Raw genomic sequence first — 22,016 nt, 5'->3', positions numbered from 1 at the left:
GTTCCGGTTTGGTTGTAATCAAAGTTGTAATAAACAGCACCAATACGTTATGGGCACCCTGTACTGATACACCTGCGGAATTCTAAACACGCCGATGAACCGCCAGGCTGGAAGGGGATGACAGGTCACCACATCCACCCGTAATTTCGTGCTGGTCGTCGAAACTTTAAGAACCGCGTGCATTGATGTGCCCTGTTTAACTTTCTTCCTGGAAATGAAAGTCATCTTCCTTTTCCTTCAGGTGTACATGATACCCACAGTAGTGAAGAAGAAACACCGACGATCAAGTCAGCAGCTGGTATGTATGATTTATACTTCCCATCACAATGTCCATGCAAATGAAGGAATATTTATGAAACGTTCATTTATTGTTTTTAATGTGATTGTTTGTTGATGCGTTTTTAGCTCACGTGGAACGTAGTTCAGGTGGAGGTATTAGCATGGTGCGGTGTCAGTCAGTCAGGCTGGAGGTAAACACTCAGATACCAAAGTTTGTTCATTACATGAAAAAAAATCGGGGTCTAAAGGGGTCACCGGTGTTGAAAGTAGGTCCATCTTTGGCCCCCCCAAATAGGTACTTGCTCTCTTCTTTGAAACTACAAACCCAATTCTGATGAAGCTTGGCCACAACCTTCATCACCCGTGATGGACGAACGTTTGTTCACAGCATTAAATAAATAGCACCGCAAAGAGGGTGTGAACCCTCAGCCCATGCATGGTGAAAGGAAGTCGTGGCGGCCATATTGAAAATCGCAGTACGCCCATTTTCGAAAGGAACCTTCCTCTACTCACCCCCAACACACACTGCAAACATGGATTTAATCGGACAAGCCGTTCTGCTCGAAATTGACGAAAACCAAAAGTTGATGGACGCCGGACGCCCACCCGCCCGGACGACATCCGTGACAACAATACCCCTTATCCCATTGGGCTGAGGGGTGAAAAGGAGGGGATCTCAAGGGGGTTTGTGGGGGTATTGGAGGTTGTCCCTCCTCTCCCCCAAAAATAGGTATTTTCTCTTTTCTCTGAAACTAAAAACACACATTGGACGAAACTTGACCACAGCCTTGATGTACCAATGTTTGTCCACAGCATCAAAAAAACATCAGGGGTTTGTCCTCCAAAGGTGTTTACTTTCTTCTCCGTGTCATATTTTATGGGTCGTCCACGCCTACCAGTGGTTCCCTGGTTCTACCAGGTGAGCCCAGGGACATTACCCCAATATTTTCTTCTGCCTGGCAGTTCGTCGGGGAGGTTAGAATTCTGCAACTTTAACAGTCCAGGGTGTCCACAAAGTCTTGTTTCAGTTTGGTTGTAAGAACTTTTTAAAACCACAACAATACTTTGGGGACACCCTGTAGGCCTACTGTTACAGTCGTGGAATTCTATCCACCCCGAGGAACCGCAAAGATGGAAGGGGACAAAAGATCACCACATCCACCCTTAACTTGGTGCTGCTTGTTGGCGGTTTAAGATCCACGTGCATTCATGTGTCCTGTTCAAGTTTGTTCCTGCAAATGAAAGTAATCTTCTTTTTCCTTCAGATTAGCAACATTCAGATGTCGAAAAGCACACCATCAGGACAGCAGGCAGTACGTATGGATTATGCTTCCCACAACAATGTCCATGTAAATGATGGAATATTTATTAAACGTTAATTTAGTGTTTTTGACATAATTGGTTCTTTGATGCATTTTTAGCTCACCTGGAACGAACTTGAGGGGAGGTATCAGCATCGCATGGTGTCCGTCAGTCAGGCTGTATGTAAATTCTTCGATCTCCTTTTTCTTTTCTTTTTGTGCACAAGATCGAGGCTCGTGTGAGACGAAACATTAATGATAAAAAAACAAACAGACACATAAGACGAAATTAAAGGAGCCGCAGAAAGATGGGGAGAGTGGGGGAAGCACACAAGTTTAACATTTGAGAGCAGGGACATCGGGAGATTTGTTGGAGGGAGAGGGCTTGGGGGGAGGAGGCGTGGGGAGGGGGTGGGGTTGGGAGAAGTAAAAAACACATGGACACAGCTGGGACTTCCAGGAAAGAAGTCGGTATTTCAGAAAAGTGGATCTGGGGTGAATTAACAGGGGTAGAAAAGATCAAGGTTTTGGATGGGGGAAGATAAGAGATGGTGGTGAACAGCTGCTTTGAAGACCTGGAGGGATGAGTGGGATTGAAGAGAGTGAGGGAGTTTGGTCCAGAGGTGGGAGAGAAGAGGAATGAAAGAGTGAAGGTGAGCAGAGAGTCTTGATTTTGGTAGTTTCACCAGAAGAGGGTTGCTGGCAGATCTTGTGCGACCTGCAGGAGTATTTGGAGGACAGAGCACAGATAGGGCTGGGGGAGGCCGGAGAGGAGTCGGAAGAAAACAGAAAGTCCACCAACCTGCCTGCGGTGAGTGAGTGAAAGGCCCTCAGAGTTAGCTTCATCGTGGGAGATTCCATTGATTCTGAAAGCTTTGGTTTCAACAGCGTGGAGCCAAGCCGGGCGAGGTAGCCATGCTCGGTGCATGGCTTTTCCAAAACTACACGCACAACTTTGATGATACTTGACCACAACCATCAATATCCTTGATGGATTAAAGTTTGTTCACGGCATTTAAAGAACTAGGGCATGCCCGTACTATATATAAGCTAGGACGTGCCCGTACGTGGGTGCCCGTTCCTTGCCAAAAAAAAAAAAAAAAAAAAATTTGTGTAGGGGTGTACATCCTAGGGCGTGCCCGTACGTGGGTGCAAAAAAACATGCGTGCAAACAACAACAACAAAAAAAAACTTTGAAACCACGTGGCAGTTACGACCACAGAACCCCCCTCCCTCTATTTACATGAATGGTTTGGTCCATTCGCAACGACCACAGAACCCCCCCCTCTATTTACATGAATGGTTTGGTCCATTCGCAAAGCCAAAGCGAACGACCACAGAACCCCCCCCCCTCTATTTACATGAATGGTTTGGTCCATTCGCAAAGCCAAAGCGAACGACCACAGAACACCCCTCCCTCTATTTACATGAATGGTTTGGTCCATTCGCATTTCGCAAAGCCAAAGCGAACGGCGAACGGCTAAATCGCCATAGCTCGGTAAGTACTTGTCCGATTAATTTAAAACCTTGAAAAGGCACATCCTCGGGTCCCCAGCAATATACCTGGCAAGTTTCAAGTATATCGGACCGGTAGTTGTCGAGAAACAGCGGTCACAGACAAACAAACAAACAAACGTACAAACGTACAAACGTACAAACGTACAAACGTACAAACGTACAAACGTACAAACAAACACACAGAGATTACTGGAATTATAGATAGATATCAGGGTCTGAAGGGTCCACGAGGAGGCCCGCCATCTTGGTCAGCCCACTACACCTCTCGCTGGGTTCTAAAGCCGCCATTTTGTTTCGGCCTACTGAAACGTGCCTTGCCTTGGAAACACGATCGATTATTATCATTACATAATTGAAGCATATCATCAACATCTGGATTCGGATATGATGATTGGATGCTGTAGACTAAATAATGTCCAAAACTGGAGTGAAATCTGACAGAATTTACCACATCTAGCGATTGGTGAACGCTATTCAGGCTGCTTTTGGAAGCCATGGCGTTACAGTAGACAGACCTCCCTTTTTGTTTTTATTCACAAGGCCGGGGAAGTTTTGTTGTGTTTATAACAGCCATTAAAAAATATATATTTGTTTGCTCCCAGTCGTTTCCACATTATTTGATGCGTTAAATCGATCTGTTTTTAAAATTCCAAAACCATTTCACCAATAAGCAATCGGCTTGCTATCGCTTGCCAAGCCAGCCGTTCCTTATCACCAATTTCGCTGGAGTGCTTAAGTCGCTTGGTGAAGGCTCCACAAATGAAATGAGAAATGCCTGGGTACTTAGTTTGGGTGTGTTATAACACCCTCTTTGAATATGATTAACGAGGTGAACCACCACTTCGTGAACACTATTCAGGCTGCTTTTGCAAGCCATGGCGTTATAGTAGACAGAGCTGCCTTTTTGTTTCCACTTACCCATTTTCCCATTGACTAACATTTTTTGTGCGATATAGTCACTCACCTCCCCCTGCTTCCTCGCTCCATCCTCCCTCCTCTCTTCCTCTTTCCCCTTCCACCCTCCCTTCTTCTCACCTCCTCCCACTCCACTCCCTCCCCTCCTGCTCCAGCCTCTCTTCCCCCCTCTCCCTCCCTTCCTCCTCTCCCCCCACTCGCTCGCTTTATATTCCCGTCAAGAAGCGACTCATTGTGAATAGTTTCCGTTTTGTATCCCGGAGTACACCAGAAAATCACAATACAGAATCACGTTCAATCAAAATCATCCGTCCAAAACTTTTTGAGATATCCTATGTTTCGTTTTTGGCCCGATCCTTAAACTCACTGATAAAATCCACTTATAAAATTCTCGTAGCCGGATCCGAATCCGGATCTTCACCAAAATCTAATTATTTAGTACTCGTCACATACTCTACCTCTCTGCTAAATTTCGTCCGAATATGTCCATAACTTTTTGAGATATTTTGTTCACAAACGGACAGACAGATATGGGTGAAAACATAACCTCCATCCACCTTTGGTGGCGCAGGTGATGACCCTTCCTGCCGCTCCCATCGTGAACGCGTGTACCAGTCAACATAAAATGAGACTTTTCCACCTTTATTGACACATCGTAACCCACCACTTCCAAGTGAAAAACAAAATTCTTAAACTTTCAGAAAATTAATTAAAAATACAAAACTAGATTATCTTGTATATACATATATATATATATATATAGATATTACATTATTACGTTCTGATAACTTTCAGATTTTTCAAGAAATGTATTTGTTTTTTCTGCAGGAAATACCAGGCAACATGATCGGCCGCAGTGTTACCTGCAGATCTGTTCTCACCGAGATGATTTGCGTCCTGCGTGGAAGCCGACTCACTGTTAAGGTAGGAGGTCCAAACTGTTTCCAGCTATTTGATTTTCTTCATGAAGCATATTTCACGACACTGTGGCTGTTGATCATGTGCTGTCCAGCAAAAGGGTATTTCCTGGTGGTGTTCATATTTCTATCTCTCATGTGAGTTCTTATGTTTTACAGGAGATAATGACGGACACTTGGGTGAAACAGTTCACGTGGACTCCTTCGAAACTTACACGTTTGAAAGGTACTACAGCCGTCTTTTACAACGACCATAATTTTTTTTTAAATACTTGGGCTGTGGCTTGTAATGGAGACAAACATTCACACACACAAAGACATATTGACGAGACTGAAGTGCGGTGCTATGCGCACGACTGGTTTGCCAAGGAGAGAAGCAACAACGCGGTTAACAAAAAGTCTTTATTTGCAAAGCTCAACTATAGCACTGAGGTGCTCGGGGCTGCGCGCCCCGTGTATATCCCGAGGCCACGCCTACCCCTCGGGCGTGGCCGACACCCTCTTGGTGCGCGGAATGATGTCACCGCGCCAGCGAGCCATCGTGTCCGCCACAAGACAAACAAAACAGCCACTGAGGTTGGGGGAACTTCCGTCACTTCCCGGGATACTCTGGGTACCAGCGACATTATAACAATGGCTCCGCATTTGTCACCGTTCTCAACGGGGCATTTCATCAAGAGGAATTTCCCCCTCCCCAGGATGCCCACCAATGGGGATTGTCCGTGCTCCATCCTTTTCACGCAAGGAAGCAGCACGTACCATTTTAAAGTCTTTGGTATGACTTGAACCTGTCCAAACCGCATGGGTGTTTTTTTGGGAGACACCATCTACTTGCTGGATGGTCGTTGGCTCCCTACGGGAGCTCATCTGCCCATTGCCAGGTGTTGTTTTTGGTCCTGGCAGGGTGTCACAGTCACCCTCCCCACAAGCAAAGCCAGTGAGATGTGTCGGTTTAGTCGCCGACAACCCTCCCCATGCGGCAGGTCGCACTGGGTTACATTTTAAGTCAGCATACAGACATCATGATTTGTTCCGTTGGATCGATCTTGGAAATCATTGTCTTCCATTTCACGTAGATCGCAATTTTCACAAGTTTTATACGAGGGACAGTCCGACGATTCCACAAATGAGGTGCTCACAATGGTCCAATAAATGTCAACATCAATTTCCATAAATAAGCATATCAAGTTTCAAAGACAAAGTTTTATTTTCTTCACAATTATGTATCTTTGTTTCAACAACAACAACAACAACAACAACAACAACAACAACAGGCATTCTAAGGCCATTTTCCCTGCGAGAGCTGCGGTTAGCCTTGCGGTCCCCATGACAATCTTCTCCATTTTGCCCCATTTTCTGCATCTCCCCTTCTTAACCCCCTTGCCCGCATTTTTTCTTCGACCATCTTTAGCCAAGTCTTTCTCGGTCTTCCCCATCCTCTACTTCCTTCCACATTCATTTCCATCACTCTTCTCAATCAGTCACTTGCATCCTTCCTCAACCCATGACCAAACCATCTCAAACTGTTTCTCTTCACAACATCCATCACAGGCTCTATTCCCATCATCTTTCACAATTCATCATTTGTCTTCCTCTCTCTCAACGATACTCCACACATCCACCGAACCATTCGCATTTCCAGCCTTCGTTGATGCTCTACGTTCATTACCCATGTATCGCTCCCATAAATCACAACACTTCTCACACATGCAGCATACACCTTTCCCTTCAGCTTCAACGACACTCCCATCCTCGTCAGCACGCCACTCAGTTCCCAAAACTTCTTCCATGCAAACCTCACTCCAGCAACCGTTGCCGAGTCTGATCCACCTTCTCCATTCAGCATGTCTCCGAGGTAGCAAAATGTTTTCACACCTTCCAGCTTCACGCCGTCTCCAAGATCCAACTCGAACATTTCCTCCATCTGCAGCTCCCTCTGTGCACACCTTACATTTGAATGTAGCTGCCACACTGGTTAATGACCCTCTCAAACCACTACATTTTTGATGAACCCACTCAGCGCACATTGTACATTGAATGGAGTTCACTCCGACACCCTTCCTGCACACAGCACATGGCCACTTCCCAGTTCTTTCCACCTCACCACATGCTTTACCACTTGCCATCACCTTCGTTTTTCCGATATTCACCTTCAGACCTTTTGTCTCCATACATTCCTTCCACTTGTTCATCTTCTCCTTCAGTCCTTCAGTATCTTTGTTTATTGAAAAATAAATAAATGTTGCTTTTTTATTGGACTAATTTGAGTATCTCATTCATTGCACTTTTTTACACCTCACATATAAACAGAAACCTTCCATTACAGATTGTCCAAAGCAAATACTGAAATCAAACCTCTTGAATGAGACTTTGATACTTTAAAACATTCCATTGATGCTAATTTAATAGCATTGTGGCGGACACGAAAGCTCAATGGCGTGAGGGCATCATTCCGCGCACCAAGTGGGCGGCGGCCACACCCGAGGGGTAGGCGTGGCCGCGGGATATACACCGGGCGCGTAGCCCGGAGCGCTCGAGTGCTACAGTGGGGTTCTCGTAATAAAGACCCTTTGAACTTACCGCGTTGGCCGCTTCCTCCTTGCTATACAAGTAGCGCGCGTAGCACCGCGCTTCAGCATCATCATTTAAATTCATAACTTTATAACCCTGCACCTTGTCCACCACGATGTCACCTCCAAACAACCTCAAGTATTTGTGGTTTTGTTCATTCACATAATCGCCTTCTTTTTGTGCCTTGGTACGACCACAAGAAGTTTAGTCTTCATCCGTGACGTCATCAACTTCAATGTACAAGGTGGCCTGAATCACTTTTCCCTTCCCCAGTAAAGCATTCCTTCTTAAACTCTTTTAATATGCAGTTTATATTGTGCAGTACTTACAATATCTTGTGTAGCATTTCTGGAGTCACTAAGAACGAATGCTTTGCTGCCGAGGGGTAAAGTAACTTTCAGGCGAGCCTGAAGATTCCTGTTCGACCCACTCCGGCTATGTTTCTGTGGTGCATTTTCACCCGGCACGAGGACAGCAACCGTGGGTCGGAACACACCTCGAAAAAAAAAGTGTTGCAGTCCTATTGCAGGTTTCCTTTTAATATTTACTACTTGTTTTCATAACATTCATACTTTTCAATAGTTTAGGGGTGAAGTCTTAATGGTCCTGCTGTCATTCTCTTCACTCTTCACCGTCAGCAACTTCATTATTCTTTTACTTCATATCAACATGATTCAGATACGAGTATGCAAACTTTGGCTAAAATTATGAATTTAATTAACACCTTATTTGTAACTTACAAAACATATGATATGCTTTCCTCAGTGCACATCATCGAACATGTTCATACCCCGTGCCTTGCGGACCCCGTGCTGAACCTCATCATTCATCGGGTGCTCCTTGCAACACCTCAGCAGCCGTGGGGACCTCGTGCTGAACCTCATCATCGGGTGCTCCTTGCAACACCTCAGCAGCCGTGGGGACCTCGTGCTGAACCTCATCTTCGGGTGCTCCTTGCAACACCTCAGCAGGCTTGGGGACCTCGTGCTGAACCTCATCATCATCGGGTGCTCCTTGCAACACCTCAGCAGCTTTGGGGACCTCGTGCTGAACCTCATCATCATCGGGTGCTCCTTGCAACACCTCAGCAGCTTTGGGGACCTCGTGCTGAACCTCATCATCGGGTGCTCCTTGCGACACCTCAGCCTCCTTGTGGGCCCCGTGCTGAACACCAGCATCATCGGGTGCTCCTTGCGACACCTCAGCGGCCCTGTCCTGAACACCACCATCATCAGGTGCTTCGTGCGCCACCTCAGCGGCCTTGGGGACCTCGTGGTGAACACCAGCATCATCGGGTGCTCCTTGCGACACCTCAGCGGCCTTGCGGGGCCCAAGTGACACCTCAGCAGCCTTGGGGGCCCCGTGTGACACCTGATCATCGGGTGCTTCTTGCGACACCTCAGCGGCCTTGGGGGCCCCGTGTGACACATCACCGGGTGCTCCTTGCGACCCCTCAGCGGCCTTGCGGGGCCCAAGTGACACCTCAGCAGCCTTGGGGACCCCGTATGAACATGTCACACACCTTTCTTCCTTGAACATCTGACAAATGTAACATGTCAAATAATAAAATCAAATAATAGTTTTTCCCTCTTATCACAGACTTTGTTCCTCCTGCATCCCAGTTTAGCTTGGTGGTCTCTTTGTTTTCTTCTCTCTTTTCTCCAACATTTCTCCCTCTGCTCTCTCAGTGCTGGCAACCCTCGACTCTGATTCTGCAACTGGACCTGACGGAATCAGCCCACAGGTCCTATAATCCTGCTCTGCCACTTCATCTCACCCTTTCTATGTTCTCTTCCCCCTCTCTTTTGCTCAAGGTCACCTGCCATCAGCTTGGAAATCAGCCAACATCACCACTTTACACAAAAAATGTGCAAAAACAGATCCCTGCAACGACAGACCAATCAGCCTTCTCCCAATTATCAGCAAAGTCATGGAATCCATCATTGCTTCGGATATCAAATCTTTCCTCTTCTCCAATGGCTTGATCTCTGACCATCAATTTGGTTTCAGACCAGCTCATTCTACTCTGGACATGCTGCTTCTGCTGTCTCAACAATGGATGAAGGTCCTCAATCCCAAACGGGAAATTAGAGCTGTCTCCCTTGACATATCACGTGCCTTCAATACGGTCTGGCACCCCGCTCTGGTCACCAAAATCTCCTCCTGTGGTATCTATGGAAATCTCCACACATGGCTTGCGGACCTCCTCTCTAGTCGAAGTCAACGTGTGGCCCTGAATGGGTTTCTCTCATCTCCTCTTCCTGTTCAGGCTGGAGTTCCCCAAGGCAGTGTTCTGGGCCCTGTGCTTTTTCTGGTCTTCATCAATCATTCATTCATTCATCAATGATCTCTCCGACTCTCTGGAAAATCCTCTCAATCTCTTTGCTGATGACCCCACTCTCTGCCGCTCCATTCCTCATCCCTCCGATCGGCAGTCTGCAGCCTCCTCACTCTCTGCAGACCTGGACAAAATCACAGACTGGTCAAACAAGTGGAACTTGTCTTTCAATCCTGACAAATCTCACACTCTTACTTTGTCTCTCCAAAAAGACCGACTGGAAACCCCTCCCATCCACTTTCTAAACAATCCTCTCCAAGAAGTTCTGTCGCTCAAGCTTTTGGGTCTCACTATCTGCCGTGATCTTTCTTGGGAAAACCACATTTCCAAGCTGGCCTCCAAAGCCAGTCGCCGACTGGGCATCCTCCGTCGTGCGAAGTCCTTCCTTGGCACACCTGAGCTCCTCACCACATGCAAGGCTTTCATCCGCAGCTCAATGGAATACTGTTCCCCCCTCTGGGCCGGTGCTCCTGCCTCACACCTAGCTCGGCTTTACGCTGTTGAAACCACAGCTTTCAGAATCATTGGAATCTCCTGCGATGAAGCTAACTCCAAGGGCCTTTCACTCACTCACCGCAGGCAGGTTGATGGTCTTTCTGTTTTCTACCGACTCCTCTCCGGCGTTGCTCCCCCAGCTCTCTCTGGGCTCTCTGGGAATTTTTAAAATGCTGACACGGCACACACTTTACTTTACTGAAATGCAGACACGAACATTCTGTGCATTCAGAAAGTATTCAGACCCTTGACTTTTTTCACATTTTGTTATGTTGCAGCCTTATGCTGAAATCGTTTAAATTCACTTTTTCCCTCATCAATCTACACTCAATACCCCATAATGACAAAGAGAAAACAGGATTTTAGAAAGTTTTGCAAATTTATTAAAAAGAAAAAACTGAAATATCACATTGACAGAAGTATTCAGACCCTTAACCCAGTACTTAGTTGAAGCACCTTTGGCAGCGATTGCAGCCTCGAGTCTTCTTGGGTATGACGCGACAAGCTTTGCACACCTGGATTTGGGGATTTTCTGCCATTCTTCTCTGCAGATCCTCTCAAGCTCTGTCAGGTTGGATGGGGACCGTTGGTGCACAGCCATTTTCAGGTCTCTCCAGAGATGTTCGATTGGGTTCAAGTCAGGGCTCTGGTTGGGCCACTCAAGGACCATCACAGAGTTGTCCCTGAGCCACTCCTGCGTTGTCTTGGCTGTGTGATTGTGATCTACTTTTTGTGCGATTAATGTTTGCTCTTTCACGAGCCTCGATCTTGTATACAAAAAAAAACAAAAAAAAACAAAGGGAGAAGCTCAGGTTGTGCTCTTTTACCAAGCAGCTTGCTAGCGCTTGCGAAGCCAGCCGTTCCTTCACGGTTCTGAATGGAGTGCTTGCTGAAATGCTTAAACCACTTGGCGATCTCTTCACAAGAAACTTGGTAAATGAACCCAATGTTATTGTGACCCGATCATAGATCGACTGTAATCTATAAACCCTGTTGAAGAATAATTTAGCCTTGAACTAATTGACAAACTCAAGAATCAATGTCCAAACGTCAGAAGATGATTGACTGATTTTTAATTCGCGCGGAGGACTTCACATAGGTTACATGAAAGATATACATCAAAGGAATACAGAAAACCACTTGGGAAGAATCCAAATCCAAGAAGAAGTTTGGGTGTACGTGTAGATGTGTGTGGGTGTACATGTGTATGTGTGTGTGTATGTGTGTATATATGTGTGTGGGTGTACGTGTGTGTGTTGTTACGGATTCGTAACATAAGTCATCCATAACTTTTTAAAATATCATGTTATATAATCGTTTTTCGCCCGATCTCTCAATAGTGAAGAATCACTTAAAAATTAAATAACTCCTGTGTTCGAATCCATATTTAGATATTCACCAAAATCGAATCGATTCGTCCTTGTTACACACCCAACCGGTTCACCAAGTTTCGTTCAAATCCGTCCATAATTTTTTGAGATATCCTGCTACATATCGGTTTTAGCCCGATCACTCAATGGTGAAGAATGACTTTAAAATTCTGGTCGCCGGATCCATATCTGGATCTTCAACAAAATCGAATAATTTCATCCTTGTCACATACGCTACCTCTCTGCCAAATTTCGTCTGAATCAGTCAACAACTTTGAGATATATTGTTCACAGACAGACAGACAAATGGACAGACAGGGGTGAAAACATAACCTCCATCCACCTTTGGTGGCAGAGGTAAACATGTTCCACGAGTGTTGCAATGCTATAGGATACGGAATCTCGAGTGTGCAGATGTAATTTAAACAAGGTTCGAGGATGAGTGTGGAACGATGAACAATGAACCCAAAACATAAAACAAGAAAGAGCAATCAGAGATTGTAAACCCACGCCAGGATGTATTTTCAGTGTTTTTAAAAGCTTTTGTGTTAAAACAAATATGGCGGCCGAACCACGTGACCGATTACGTCATCATTATTTGTTTTTTTCTTCTCTAATTTATTCCTAGATTATGCTCAAGAAATTTCATCTTGATCGGATGAAGTTTTGTACTTGTCAAATTATGACGTCATAATAGAGGCACCTATGACATCATCATTAACAGATGTTGTTCTACATGGAAAGTTCTTTACAATGAGCCACGTCTCAATTTTTGCTATTCAGCGCTTTCGGGAATATAGAGGTGCAAAGTTTTTCGGTTATTCCAAGATGGCGGCCGAACCACGTGACCTATGACGTCATAATGATCATTAAGAAACTATACAGGTGGAGTTGCACCTATCGTGAGAATTTCCTGCCAATCGGACCAACGTTTGCAGAGAAAATCATATTTATTTTGTGCGGACAAACAAACAGACAGAAAAATGGACTCAAATGCAATACCCTCTCCGCTGGCGAGGGTAACAAGCAAATACTTCATCATTGTCATCATCAGATTTCTTTAACCACATTCCACCTATTTCATGTGGTTGGTCGATTGATGGAATATCTCCATTTGCATCTTCTTTCTGCAAACTTACAATCTTCTCAATCGTTACGATGAAAAGTGCCGCCAATTCGGTGCCAGGCATGAGGGAAGTACCAGCACACCGCTCGACCATCTCAGACGTTCCACCCAAGTACGGTTGCGCGACATATAGGCCCTCTGCCCTGCTCGGAGCATCTAAACCGGTGGGCCGATGTGACCACTTTAATAGTGGTTTGCCAGGATTCTGACAGGAAACTAGCCTGGTTTGGAATGACTAACATTATTACATGTTTCCAAGACAGGTTTCACAGGTGACTAAATGTCACCTTCCAAGGAGAGTACGCTCCATGTTCTCGTACCCCTGTTGTCACTGGATCAGATATTAGATTTGGAAAGATTTCATTATTCGTAAGAATTTAATGTAAACCCGTTTCAAATTTTTGAGCTATCTTGTCCCATTGGATGAAATAATTGTACATATTAATGAAAAACACTTGTGTTCTTTACCTGTGACTGCAGGGCTTTTTTCTGTTCCTCTTCTTCTTGAACCAACGTGATGGTTCAAATATAATTACTCCTATAAACAAGAGTAAGGTGATCGTGACGAGTACGACATCACGAACCATGGACATCCCTCCTTCCTCCACTGCATGATTCTGGAAAATCTATGGTAATAGACAAGGGCAGGGGTAGGAGAAATGGTCATTTAATTTGACATTAAACTGAACAATATTTTGCAATTATTTTACAAAACCCAAAAGTTCATGACAAGGTAAGTAGACAAAGAGCAATCAAAGACTGCAGGCACTCGCCAGGATGTTTTCAGTGTTTTTTAAAAAGGCTTTTGTGTTTGAACAAATAAGGTGGCCGAAGCACGTGACCGATGACGTCGTAATTATTTTTTCTCCACGAGTTTATGCCCACATGACGCTAAAGAAATTTCATCTTGATCAGATGAAGTTTTGTACTTGTCGAATTATGACGTCATAATGGAGGCACCTCTGACATCATGAACATATTTTATTCCCCAATGAAGAGTTCTTTACAATGAGCCATGTCTCAATTTTTTCTATTCAGCGCTTTCGGAGATATGGAAGTGCAACGTTTTTCGGTTTTTCCAAGATGGCGGCCGAACCACGACCTATGACGACATAATTATGATTGAAAAATAAAACAGGTGGAGTTGCACCGATGGTGACAATTTCCTGTCAATCGGACCAACAGTTGCAGAGAAAATCATATTTATTCTGTGCGGACAAACAGACAAATGTAGTGGTCTGAGAGGGTCATTAACCAGTGTGGCAGCTACATTCAAATGTAAGGTGTGCACAGAGGGAACTGCAGATGGTGGAAATGTTGAGTTGGATCTTGGCGACGGCGTGAAGCTGGAAGATGTGAAAACATTTTGCTACCTCGGAGACATGCTGAATGGAGAAGGTGGATCAGACACGGCAACGGTTGCTGGAGTGAGATGTGCATGGAAGAAGTTTCGGGAACTGAGTGGCGTGGACGAGGAGGGGAGTGTTGTTGAAGCTGAAGGCAAAGGTATATGCTGCATGTGTGAGAAGCGTTATGATTTATGGGAGCAAGACATGGGTAATGAACGTAGAGCAGCAACGAAGGCTGGAAAGAGTGGAAATGCGAATGGTTCAGTGAATGTGTGGAATATCGTTGAGAGAGAGGAAGACAAATGATGAATTGCGAAAGATGATGGGAATAGAGCCTGTGATTGATGTTGTGAAGAGGAACAGGTTGAGATGGTTTGGTCATGTGTTGAGGAAGGATGAAAGTGACTGGTTGAGAAGAGTGATGGAAATGAATGTAGAAGGAAGTAGAGGACGGGGAAGACCGAGAAAGACTTGGCTAAAGGTGGTGGAAGAAGAAATGTGGGCAAGGGGGTTAACAAGGGGAGATGCAGAAAATAGGGCAAATGGAGAAGATTGTCATGGGGACCGCAAGGCTAACCCCCGCTCTGGCAGGGAAAATGGCCTTAAAATGCCTGTTGTTGTTGTTGTTGTGTGAATATGTGTGTGTGTGTGTGTGTGTGTACGTGTGTGTGTTCGTGTGAGTGTGTGAATATGTGTGTGTGTGTATACAGGTATATGTGTGTACGTGTAGGTGTGTGAATATGTGTGTGAATATGTGCGCGCGAGTACGTGTGTGTGTGTGTGTGTACGTGTGTGTGTTCGTGTAAGTGTGTGAATATGTGTGTGTGTACGTGTATATGTGTGAATGTGTGTATGTGTGGTGTGGTTGTGTATATATATATATATATATATATATATATATATATATATATATATATATATCTATATCTATATCTATATCTATATCTATATATATATATATATATATATATATATATATATGTATATATATATATATATGTATATATATATATAGTTACGGATCGCGGATTAGATGTTATTTACCGAGAGGTGGTATTGCCGCGACCTAACAGTTCCCCCGATTCTTCCCCAACTCACCCGATTCCACCCGAACGTTGGCCAAATCGCGCTACGCTAAATCAATGATTGGAAAGGACACAACGACTGGGATAAATGAAACGACGCCAGGGGTACAGTTCTCAAGACCTCCGGAGGAGGGTATAATTAGTGGTGGAGAAAAGGGGTAGATTACAAGGTAGAGTGAGGTAAAAGACACAGAAGAGATGGGCACTTAAATACAATCTTATCTTTCCCCAGACAGACCACAGACAAACGGAACAAGGCTGACTTACACAGGGATTGATGGCAGGAAGGGACAGGCAGTCGATAGCACAAGGTGCACCTTGGCTCAGGGACAGGATAAAGCACGGTCCAGTCCAGAGATGCGGGGAGGTGTCACAGCGCTCGGAAGGGACGTCTCTCTTGCTTCAAGCTCAGTGCGCATCTGACGTCACCTCCCTCTTCCTGCGCATGCTCAGCGGGGAGTGACACGCCCTCGGCTGGTTGGGTCCGCCCCAGATGGGACCGGTCCGCCGCTTCCATTGGGTGCGGGGGTTACCGGGCTCCGCCCTTGACGAGGAGCTGACAGGGAGCCCCTATTTGGTAACCCCGTCGAGCACATGTTTGATGGCGGCTCGCTGGGAAGGCCTCATGCCCTCCCAACACCCCCTACCAACCAAGCCGGAGTGAGGACGCGCACTCCCTGTGCACGCCGCCGCCGTTGCTGTTGTTGTTGTTGTTGTTGCTGAACCGTGAGGAAGAGCTGCGGGGAGGTATTGGGAGGTCCTAAACTTCCTAACGGTGCCATACAATCACATTCTGGTGCAACGAAGGGTCAGAATTAATGGAAACGAGTCCTTAACTGACATAGACTAAGAATAACTAGCAAGATGTCCTATAGTTGTCTTACATGAGATGCGGTGAACCTGGGCACGACATTTAATGGGGGAAATAGGGGGAGGTCAGGTCTACAGAGTGTTGTTTACAGAAAATGGGACTAGGGAATGGGGGATTGGGGATAGTTGGGAAGTATTGAGGAAATAGGGGAATATTTACAAGCGGATATGGATGGATGCAAATCCCATATCCGCAACAATATATATATTGAAGGAGCTGGGGCTCCCACGTCGATCGGAAGAATGGACGCGACAAAAAGCTAGAATTCATCCGAGTTGCTTTAATGAAATCAAACACTCAGGCACTCTGAAAACCCGTTTATCGGTCAGCAATATATATCTATTAACCCAGGGGGTTTGCCCAGGCCCGGCGCCAGGGGGCGTGGCCCAGCGTCCTGGCTGCGGCCTGGCAAGTTGAGGGCGAGCCTGCCCGGGCATGCCCGGGCATGCCCGGGCGTCCCGACCGAGGCCTGGCAAGTTGAGCGCGGGCCTGCCCGGGCGTCCTGGACGAGCCCGGCATGGTGATCGCTCCGCGTCCTTGATAGGTGCAAGGCGATTGTGAAACCCCAGCGGCAGCCGCTACACACGTCCCCCCAGAATCGACTTGTACCGGCAGGGTCAACTTGAGGGGGGTCCTGATGACCCGGCCGAAGCGACCCCTGGCGGGTCGTGGGAGGGGGTCCGGTGAGGTGGTGGGCGGTCGAGTGGGGGGCCCCGTGGATGGGGGGCGGCCTCGCCGCGGCGGAAGGGCCACCCGTGGTGGGTGGTCGACGTCCACGTGCGCCGGCTTGAGGCGGTCCACTGCAATCCGGTCCGACCTGCCGCCGATGTCGATGACGAACGACTTGTCGTCCCGTCGCAGCACCCGGAAGGGCCCGTCGTACGGCGGCTGGAGTGGCCACCGATGTGCGTCGTGACGCACAAAAACATACTCCGCTGTGCGGAGTGCTGGGGGGACGTAGGACCGGGGGTCACCGTGGTGGGATGTCGGCACGGGGGCAAACCGCCGGGCGGACTCCTGGAGGTCCGAGCGCTGGTGAGCTGCGGACCAGGGACTGGTAGCGTCGGGCACGAATTCGCCCGGGACGCGTAGCACCTGGCCATAGACCAGCTCGGCGGTGGATGCCTGGAGGTCCTCCTTGGGGGCCGTGCGAAGGCCCAAAAGGACCCACGGCAGCCGGTCGGCCCAACCGCCGTCTTGAAGGCCGGCCATGAGCGCGGCCTTCATGGAGCGGTGGAATCGCTCGCACAACCCGTTTGCTTGGGGGTGGTAGGCCGTAGTACGGTGGAGCTTGACCCCCAGGTTGCGGGCGACCGCGCCCCACAGCTCGGAGGTGAACTGTGGTCCGCGGTCTGACGAGATGTCCGCCGGTGCGCCGAAGCGGGCGACCCAGGTGGCGATGAAAGCCTGCGCCACGTCGGCGGTGGTGGTGGAGACGAGGGGAACGGCCTCCGGCCACCTGGTGGTCCTGTCCACCATGGTGAGCAGGTGTGTGAACCCCCGTGACGGGGGGAGGGGGCCCACCAGATCCACGTTGACGTGGTCGAAACGTCGTTCGGGCACGGTGAAAGGTGCCAGCGGGGCCTGGGTGTGTCGGTGGACCTTGGCCCGTTGGCAGGCCGTGCAGGCGCTGGTCCAATCGCGGACGTCCCGACGAAGGCCGTGCCAGACGAAACGCGCCGACACCAGCTTCTGGGAAGCTTTCCGGCCCGGGTGGGAAAGGCCGTGGAGGGAGGCGAAGATGCGGCGTTGCCAGGTGACGGGCACGATGGGGCGAGGCTGGCCTTGGGAGACGTCGCAGAGCAGGACAGTGTCCGCGCAGGGGATGTCGGCCAGGCGGAGGCCCGTGTCCGCCGCCCGGAGGGCTTGCACCGTGGTGTCGGTGGTTTGGTCCGCCGCCATAAGCGCAAAATCCACGCCCAGGTGGACCGCGTTCGCGCTGGCCCGGGAAAGACAGTCGGCCACGGCGTTGTTTTTGCCGGCGACGTGCCGGATGTCCGTGGTAAACTCCGACACGGCGGAGAGGTGGCGCTGTTGGCGGGCCGACCATGGCTCCGTGACCTTGGCCATGGCGTAAATCAACGGCTTGTGGTCGACGAACGCCGTGAAAGGTCGGCCCTCCAGGAGGTGGCGGAAATGGCGGACGGCCAGGTGTAGACCGAGGAGCTCCCGGTCAAACGTGCTGTATTTGAGCTCGTTCGGCCGGAGCTGCCGGCTGAAAAAAGCGAGTGGCTGCCAAACCCCGTTCACCCATTGCTCATGTACGGCGCCCACCGCGTAGTCGGAGGCATCCGTGGTGAGGGCGATGGGAGCGTTGAGCACCGGGTGAGCGAGCAGTGTTGCGTCGGCGAGGGCCCGCTTTGAGCGTTGGAAGGCCGCATCCATTGCTGCGGACCAGGCGATGTCGTGCTTGGCCGGCTTGCCCCGGAGGGCGTCGTAGAGGGGCCGCATGAGGTGAGCAGCGCGGGGCACGAAGCGGTGATAAAAATTCACCATTCCCAGGAATTCCTGCAGGGCCTTTATGGTGCGGGGACGCGGGAACGTGGTGATGGCCTCGACCTTGGTTGGCAGCGGCACGGCCCCGTTCTTGGTGATGTGGTGGCCCAAAAAATCAACGGCCGTCGTGCCGAAGTGGCATTTGGCCGGGTTGACGATGAGGCCGTGCTCGCTGAGGCGCTCGAACAGTGTTCGGAGGTGGAGGAGGTGCTCGGCCCGGGATGTGCTGGCGACGAGGATGTCGTCCAGGTAAACGAAAAGGAACGGCAGGTCACGCAGCACGCCGTCCATCAAGCGCTGGAACACCTGAGCCGCGTTCTTGAGACCAAACGGCATCCGCAAGAATTCGAATAAGCCGAACGGCGTGATGACTGCCGTTTTAGGGACGTCGGCCGCCCTGACAGGTACCTGGTGATATCCCCGTATGAGATCAATTTTCGAAAAAATGACCCGTCCCGCCAGACGGGCGGAGAAGTCTTGGATATGCGGGATCGGGTACCTGTCGGGGGTGGTAGCGTCATTCAGACGGCGGTAGTCGCCACACGGGCGCCATCCACCCCCCGGCTTTGGCACGATGTGCAGTGGCGAGGCCCACGCGCTATCGGAGCGCCGCACGATGCCGAGGTGCTCCAACGCGTCGAATTCGGCCTTCGCTACGGCGAGCTTGGCTGGGTCGAGGCGGCGGGCCCTGGCGTAGACCGGCGGGCCCGTGGTTGGTATGTGGTGCTCGATCCCATGCCGTACTGCGACGGCCGAAAACGTCGGCCGCGTGAGGGCCGGGAACTCCGTGAGCAGGCGAGCAAACTCGTTCGCCGCCGGGACGGTGCATGCCAGCTCGGTCGGCGCGGAGCTGCTCAATGTGCATACCAGGGAGCTGAAGGTTTCAGTGTTGATTAAACGACTCCGTTGGACGTCCACCAGCAGTCCGTGTGCGCAGAGGAAGTCGGCGCCTAGCAGAGCCACGGGCACGTTGGCGGTTACAAACGTCCAAGCAAAGCGTTGGCCGCCGAAGCAGAGGGTGACGTTGCGCGGGCCGAAGGTGCGGATAGTCGATCCGTTGGCCGCAACTAAGGAGGGGCCGCAAACCGCGGATTGCCTGTCCTGGTCAGAGGCGGGTATGACGCACAGTTGGGCGCCGGTGTCGCACAGGAAGCGCCGTCCGGACGCTTTATCCGTGATGAACAGTAAGTTGCCCGTGTGGCCGGCGCTCATGGCTGGTAATGAACGCCGGCCCGGCCGTTTCCCGGCCTGCCGAAGGTGCACGGGGGTCGGCATGTCCGGGCCTTCTGTCCGAACCTGGCATGATAGTAACACCACGCTTGGTCAGGTGGAGGCCTCGGTCGTCGTGCTGGAGGTGGTCGGCTCGGTAGAGCGGCCGCCAATGGCGTCGGCAGTTCGGCCGTCGACCGTGCCGGGTGCTCGGGCGCCCTGGGTGTTGCGTCGGACGGCGGTGGGTCCCATGTCGCCGCTGCGATGCGCTGTCCTGCGGCGGAGATCTTGTCGGCTTCTCTGGCAAGGGCCCGGGGATCTGTGATCGTCGTGCTTGCCAGGGCGAGGCGTACCGGGTTAGGCAGCTGACGGAGGAACAGCTCCCGGAACAGGAATGCCGGAGAGTGCTCGCCGAGCAGTGAAAGCATGTAGTCCATTCGCACGGAAGGGCGCGTGTCGCCGAGCTCAGGCAGATCGAGCAGGCGCCGTGCGCGTTCCGCCGATGGGAGGGCGAAAGCATCGAGGAGAAGCTTCCTAATCGCGCCGTATTTGTCAGCGGCTGGCGGGCTTTCGAGGAGGCTTAGGGCGCGGGCCGCCGTAGCCGACCCGAGCGCAGCTACCACATGGTGGAAGCGGGTGTCGTCGGCCGTGATGCCTCGCAGGGCGAACAGGGACTCCGCCTGTGCGAACCAAACCGCCGCGTGAGCCTCCCAGAAGGTAGGCAGTTTAAGGGCGACTGCCGTGTCCATGTCGATAGGTCACCAATGAAGGAGCTGGGGCTCCCACGTCGATCGGAAGAATGGACGCGACAAAAAGCTAGAATTCATCCGAGTTGCTTTAATGAAATCAAACACTCAGGCACTCTGAAAACCCGTTTATCGGTCAGCAATATATATCTATTAACCCAGGGGGTTTGCCCAGGCCCGGCGCCAGGGGGCGTGGCCCAGCGTCCTGGCTGCGGCCTGGCAAGTTGAGGGCGAGCCTGCCCGGGCGTCCTGGACGAGCCCGGCATGGTGATCGCTCCGCGTCCTTGATAGGTGCAAGGCGATTGTGAAACCCCAGCGGCAGCCGCTACAATATATATATATATATGTGTGTAGTATATATATATATATGTGTAGTATATATATATATGTGTGTGTGTGTATGTATGAATAAGAGAGAGAATTGTGAGGAACAGAAATGAAAAAACGAGGTGTGTATGTTATGTGTACGTGTGTGGCGGGGACAAGGGACAATAATTCCGCGCACCAGTGGGTGGCGCGAGCGTCCAGGCGGGGAACTGAAATGCATGCCACGCCTTTCGGCCGATCGGCCACGCCCGGGGGCAAGGCGTGGCCTCGGGAGTATATATGCGGGCTCTAAGCTCGAGGTTCGAGCCCGCTGCCCGGCCCGCCCAGTGCTGAAGTGCGAGCTCTTAATAAAGAGTCGTGTTGTATCCATGCGTTGTGGCCTACCTCTCTGGCAATCGAGTCGTGTGTGCACAGCACCACACGTGTATATTTCATATTTGTGTGTGTGCGCGCGTGTACATGTACATACTACAAGTTTGTTCGTGTGTGCGCGTATGTATGTGAACACGAGCGTGTGTAACACGGACACAACTGTGAGAAAATTACTCAACGAAGCATTACCTTACGATGAGGCGCTGGACCGTGACCTCAACACGAGACAACACCACACAAATCCTCCACAGCGGGAAGGCGCGAAGACTCTTCATCAAGTTGCCTCCTCACTCCAGAACATAATTATGATTAACAACTAAATGGTTACTCAGGTTTCGTTGCTGCAATAAAAATATAATCTAATTCGCACATTACATATTTATTGGAAAAAATAATAATAACAGAGAACAGTGAACGAACCGGAAGAAAGTGCATGAACTCCTTCCGGCATCAACACGCGCGTTGTTTGAACTCTCATTCGATTGGTTTTCCTCAAATCGAACGAGATCGATATGCCGTACTGTCTTGATGAATCTTTTGCACAGCGAATCAGGCACTGGCATGAGCGACGATACGAGGAATGATGGATGAAGTTGAACAGAAGGAAGCAATCAGCCGAGCTGAATAAAGCCAACACGATACTGTCGCTGGGCTGCTCTTGGCATTGTCAATGCCGTTGCTGTGGTTGAATTCATTTTTTCCCCAAACACCATTTATTTATTACGTATGCA

The 22,016-nt window shown here is 49.6% G+C and overlaps 1 protein-coding gene across 1 annotated transcript in view; it reads right to left on the bottom strand.

Moving 5' to 3' along the window:
* Positions 1-21,571, bottom strand: part of PIH1D1 (PIH1 domain containing 1) — an 85,484-nt gene extending 63,913 nt beyond the window's left edge. The window contains exon 1 of the mRNA XM_078768488.1: positions 21,475-21,571. The gene's annotated coding sequence lies outside the window, so the exon portion shown is untranslated. The remainder of the gene's footprint in view (positions 1-21,474) is intronic.
* Between the last annotated feature and the right edge of the window lie 445 nt (positions 21,572-22,016).

The sequence above is a fragment of the Myxine glutinosa genome, chromosome 14 (genome assembly GCF_964187855.1).
Source record: "Myxine glutinosa chromosome 14, kmMyxGlut1.1, whole genome shotgun sequence".
Lineage (NCBI taxonomy): Eukaryota > Metazoa > Chordata > Myxini > Myxiniformes > Myxinidae > Myxine > Myxine glutinosa.
This window is presented reverse-complemented; position numbering and strand designations above follow the sequence as displayed.